We start from the raw sequence: 6000 nt of genomic DNA on the forward strand, positions 1-6000 counted from the left end.
CCCTTTGCAACTCAGTGAAACCCTGTTTCAAAATAAAGAATAAAAAATGGGGCTGGGGTGTAGCTTGGAGGTAGAACGGCCCTGGGTTCCATCCCCAGTACCACAAAGAAAGGAAGTGAAAATTCATGCATGTAAACCCATCGATGGTATTTTCTAGCTCTGCCATCTTAATAGATGGCCCAGAAGCTGGGCTAGGCGGCACAGGCCTGTGACCCCGGCACTTGTGCCGTGCCGCTGTGTCCCTGACGGAGCGGACACCGGGCCAGCCGAGGATCTGAGGTCGCTCCGCCAGGGTCCAGCATGGGGACCCGATTCTGCTCACTCAGGGGCAGTTGTGGTTTTAGACTCTTGATTCTGTCCCTTTTAGGCCCGCTCCCCCTCCCTGGTGTTATCCAGAGGTTCCCAGTCCTAGTGTTATCGTGTGCATGGCACCACAGAGCCAGACTGACCCCTGCCCCACCGCCAGTCCCTGAGGAGGCTCCTGAACAGCTCCTCACGGTGGCACCAGGCCAGGAGCGAGCCTCTTCACCCCTCCCCAGCGTGGCCTCCCCTGGTACGTGCAGTGTGCCACAGAGGGGAGGCCATACCCATCCCCCAGCCCAGAGTGGCTCCTCCGTCTTCAAGTCCAGCCAATATCCCCTCTTGGGGATGCACCAAGGGCCACCACTCAGGGCCTGGTGCTCAATGTGATGACAGGTTGGAGGCCCAGGTTCCGATACTGTCTCTGCCAGGTGCAGTGGCACACACCTGTAATCACAGTACTTGGGATTGCAGGTTCAAAGCCAGCATCAGCAAATTAGCACGACCCTGTTTCAAAATTTAAAAAATAAAAAGGGCTGGGAGTGTAGCTCAGAGGTAGAATGTCCCTGGGTTCAATCCCAAGTCACAAAATAAATGGATAAGTCAATTCCGTCTCTGCCCATTTCCCACTAGGACCTGGGACAGCTGTCTCAGCCTCTGACATCCTTGTTTGCTTTGTGACTGAATGAGTATGGTGCAGGATTGACTGAGTGGGCACAGCGGGTTCCCGCTGGATGCAAGTTCTCTGAGCCCTGCAGCAGACCAAGGTATGTGTGATCACCCACGTGGACCGGGGCAGGCAGGCAGCCGGGAGCCTTTCCTGGCACCAGTTTTTGGGGACATCCACAGACCCATGTCACCCACGCTCATGCACACACACACTCTTGCATGCCCTCCCTGACCTTGGCACCTTCTGGACAAGCACCGCATGGGCCCTGATGTCCACTTTGGCTCAAGCCATAGAGGAGACCTGGCCCAGAGTCTTGGCCGTGGACAGTCTCCTCCTCCTCACGCCTGCACGCGGCCGTCCTGTCACGGGAACCCCGGGCGCCGAGGCTCCGCAGAGGAACTCCAATTGCTCAAGGCAGGTCGGCTGTGCACAAAATTGTGTCAAGACCTCCCCCTCCTCCACGCCTGGGCTTAGGACCTGGGACCACAACCACCTACCTGTTATAGGAGGACGAGACGGTAAACTCTGAGTGGGGGAACATGATGCTTCCTTGTGACCCCAGAAAATGTACCCCATTCCTCATGGGGGCCCTCTTCCCAAGGCCCCGCCCTCACTGGGTGGCTTTGGGGAGAATGCCGGGGGCTGGGATGACCATGGTGGCCAGCAACTGGTCGCTTGGCCAGAAAGTCTCACTGCTTGCCAACATGTAAGAGCTCCTCTCCATCCCTGGATCCCAGGGGAGGAGGAAAGTGGGTGCCAGCCTCCCAGCCCTTTCCTAGCGCCTGCATCCCATCCCTGGCCTTGCTGGCGCTCGGGAGCAGTTTCCGTGTCTACCACCAGGGGGAGCCCCGAGCAGAGCCCCCCCCCCCTTTCCCCCCAGGGCCTTGTCCTCCCACCAACTCTGCCTGACCAACAGGAGAGCAGGGGCCCTGGGAATGGATGCCCCCAGGCTCTTGGGCCTAGGGCTTTCCTTTACCAAGTACTCCCAAAGTATGATCCCATCTGGGAAGAGAGGAGCCCTCGTGGCACAGGTAGACAGATGTAAATCCCAGGGAGCCCTGGTGAGCCTGCGCCCAGCGGGTAGAAGACGAAGGTGCTCTTCTTGGGCTGCCTCTTTTTCCTTCCCCTGTGGCACTGTGGGTTGAAGTCAGGGGCACTTACCCATGAGCTACAACCTTGGCCCCTTTTTAAACTTTTGTTTTGAAACAGGGTCTCATTAGGTTTCTGAGGGTCTCACTAAGTTACTGGAACAGGCCTCGAACTTGCCATCCTCCTGTGTTAGTCTCCCAAGTACTAGGATTACAGGCATGCACCACCACGCCCGGCCTGGCTTCTTCGTGAAATTTTTAATAGACATTTTGAATTGTTCACGTAATAGGGAAAAAATTTTAATGTAACTTGGCTTTTCTGCATGTTTCACAGGCTTGAGAAGCCTGTTCTCTGTGTGTGTGTGTGTGTGTGTGTGTGTGTGTGTGTGTGTGTATACACACACATGCTTTAATCTCTCAGGCATGTGGCCCCATGACCAGGTGCAGGCCCGGATAGGATCCCTGTGTCCACAGTGGGTCTTTGGGGCCTGAGGGCCAGGGATGCATGGGAACTGGGGACATAGAGAAAGCAGAGACTGGAGCTCCAGAGGAAACCTTTCCATTGAAAGTCTCTGGACAAAAGTACCTCCCGGAACCAAACCCCAATGTCCCCCAGCTTTCATGGCCAGGCCCTACTCTGTTCTCAGCCCCCAGATGCAGCAAGGGGCGAGTCTGTGGCTCACCTTTACGTCAGCCACAGGAATTATTCCACCGAGGCGAGCCTGCGGCTTCCACGAAGGCCAGGGCTTGGCCAAGGCTCTGTCCCAGAGCCCCTACACCTCAGCCGCAGAGGGGAGGCTGTCCCCAAGGATGCTCTGGGCAACTGGGAGGCTTCCGGGTCCCACGCTGCTGGACTCGAGGGTAAAGCTGTGCCTGGCTCCCCTCACTCCAGAACCACAGATTGAGAGCCAAGAAACCCAAGACCCGAAGCCACACATCGGTGTCCCTGAGGGTCGGTTAACGGCGAGCTTGCCGGCATGGTGGAAGAGACAGAGGTGCAAGCCCTGCACTGTACCCTGTGACCCCACTCACTGCTGGGCCTGTGAGGGGCCTGCCCAGCTGTGTCGGGAAGTGGAGAAGACACTGGAGGGACCTGGCCAAGCCCATCTGTGAGCTGGGCTGTGAGTAGCAGGAGAAGCCAGAGGGCAGGTGTCACAAGGCCATGCCAGGTCTCCTGTTCCACCCTCTATCCCACTCAGAGGTGGTCTCTGTCCCTCTCTCCGTAATCTTAGTGGCTTGTGGTTTTCTTGTAACCAATAGAATGTGGTAGAAATGAGACAGCTTGGCTGCCAAAGCTGTCAGAATAGGCAAGGAGGCAGGGCCTCACCTCTGAAGCCCTCGGCCTCCAGACAAGGAGCGTGTCTGCAACGAGGCTGCCATGCCGTGAGGAAGCCCGGGCCATTCAGAAGCCACGTGCAGGCATCTGGCCTTCAGCCTGGCTGTGGTCTCTGCCAGTTATCAGCATCACAAGGAGTACAGCAAAAACGTTAGAAGATGCCCTCAGATGCTTCTGGTTCAGTCCTCCTCAGCCACAGTCTGCAGCTGAGGCCCCTGCCGTGGCAGGATAGAGGCCAGTCAACACAACTGAGTGCCATCTAATTTTTAGACCTTCAGCAGGGCACAGTGGCACGTGCCTGTAATCCCAGTACTGGGGAGGCTAAGATAAGAGAATCAGGTTCAAGGCCAGCCCCAGCCACTTGGGGAGACCCTGTGTCACCGTTAAAAAGGGCCGGGGGGTGTAGCTCAATAGTAGGATGATTCTGGGACCGACCCCCAGTTCTACACACACACGTTCTAGACCCACAGAACCATAGTACGGGGCCATGGCTGGCGTATATGACTGAGTTTTTGGAACTAGAACAGGTAGCCAGAGATGAGGTTCCAAAACTCATGTCGACCAACCTCCTTGCCCTTTATATCTCGGTAGATGCTGCAGGACCCTGAGAGTTCAAGGGTTGATAGAGAGCTACGCCCACTTCAGCAAGGAACAACCAAGGCTGGGGGGCTGAGGGGTCCTGAGAGCCGCCTATAGGGGGGCAGCTTAACCATGAGCCCCACAGCCCCGGGCCCAGGGAATCTAAGTCAGCCAGCCCCGCAAGGCACAGCGGCCCCCTCCCCCAGGCCCAAGGAAGGCACTGGAGGCCAAGGACCAGCCCTTCCCACAGGCTGATGATTAGGGGTTCAGGAGTCATGGGTTACTATGGAAACCAATCCCTCCTGATTGTCAAATGCAAACTGCTGCTGCTGCTACTATGAGTGGCCAACTCAGAGCAAGAACACACCTTGCCTTTCCTGCTGGTGTCTGGCCTTGGCTGCCAGGACCCTCCTCTCTCTGGGCTGTTCTTCCCCTTAGGGAGCAGGCAAACGGACAGAATTTTCCAGGAAAGGAGAAGGCATTGGCAGGCAGCTCCCTGTGGCTGTGGAGGCAGGTCTGGCAGAGGACTGGGCCGCCTAAGCAAGGCTCCCTCCCAGCTCAAGGAGTCCAAACGGCCAGCAGCATCCAGGGCCAGCAGCCGTCTGCAGCTGCCTTCATTGGCCACCAGACTCCGTGCAGGCGGGAGGCCCTGGGAAGTGACAACAGACACTCTTATTCCCCCTATGGAGATGCCGGCCCGGGTTCTAAAGGGCAGCAGAGAGGCCCCGGCGGGTCTGGCCTCCTAGAATGCGTTGCCGGAAATGACCCTGACCTTCTCCCATCCCATTGTGCACAGGAGAAACAAAGACCCAGAGAAGCTGCCAGCTGCAAATGTGTCGTCACCAGGGGCAACCCGGCCACAGCGCTGGCCAGCCTGGGAAAAAGTTGTTCGCTGTGGGAAGGGGTGGGTGGAGGAGTGTTTGTTTTGTTTCAATTTTTAAAAAGCCCGGACCAAACTGAATCAACTTTTTAGAATGCTGCTTCGGGACACGGTGCTAATTCCCAACAGCCTGAAGGAGCAGATCTTAGGCGGAGTCTGTCACAGACGTTCAAGGAGGAAGCCACAGGGCTTTCAGAGCATCCGTACCGGCCCCTCCTCGCTGAGCAGATGCCCCGTCCAGTCTGAGACCAAAGGGTTGTGCTCACATATGCTCGTCTTGTTCCATCCGTGGCTTCCGTGTAGAGATGAAATGAAAAGAGGGTTTTCTGCCCCTGATCGGATGCAGTTGCCATATTTTTCTCTTCTCTGAAGAGTTAAGAAATCTCGACCTCAAGGAGGTCGTTTGTCACGACTTCATGTTCTCACACGAGTTCATTCATTATCACATCAGACCCGATGCAACCCACGGCCTCTGTGTGAGGAGATCTTTTGGATAAAAGGAAGATCATATCTGCTGAGTGTGGGCTACTCTTCTTTCAGAAGAAGGCAAATTGATCTCCAGGAGATGACTTCTCCGCACAGGCTTGGGGTGGAGGTTCTTTACATCACTGGAGTCCTAAGCACTGCACGGTAGCAAACCCGGAGCCCTGCTGACCTGGACAGCCACCTCCCCACTCCTGAGCTCCCACTATGGCGTCCAGGCATAGGCAGTGAGTTCTCCCAGGCCTGGGGACACCGGCTTGGTGCCTGGGGCTGCAAGGCTCTCCTCATGCCCCACTTCTCCCCCAGCCTGATTGACGTGGCCTCAACCCACCACGCTGCCCCTCGGCTGGACCCTGGGCCAGCGCCTCGGACTCTGCAGGAGCCGGAGGGAGGTAGTAAGAGCAGCACCGTGCGCTCAGCACTCACGGTGCTTACTGGATTCACCCAGGGAAGACAAGAGGATCCGTGCTGGGGTTTTAAGAAGGGAAAGAGGATTTTAAATGGACCGAGCTATTTCCTGGGTGGCAGCAGCTCTCACCTATGCATGACCACTAGTAAGAATTCACTGGAACATTCCCAGCTGTGAGGCCATAATGTTTGAGGAGAGAGTTTGGGGGCAGAAGAGGCCAGCAGAGCTGGTGGGCAAGCCCCAAGGCCCCCAACT

This window comes from Muscardinus avellanarius, assembly GCF_963383645.1.
Source record: "Muscardinus avellanarius genome assembly, chromosome: 3".
NCBI classification, from domain to species: domain Eukaryota; kingdom Metazoa; phylum Chordata; class Mammalia; order Rodentia; family Gliridae; genus Muscardinus; species Muscardinus avellanarius.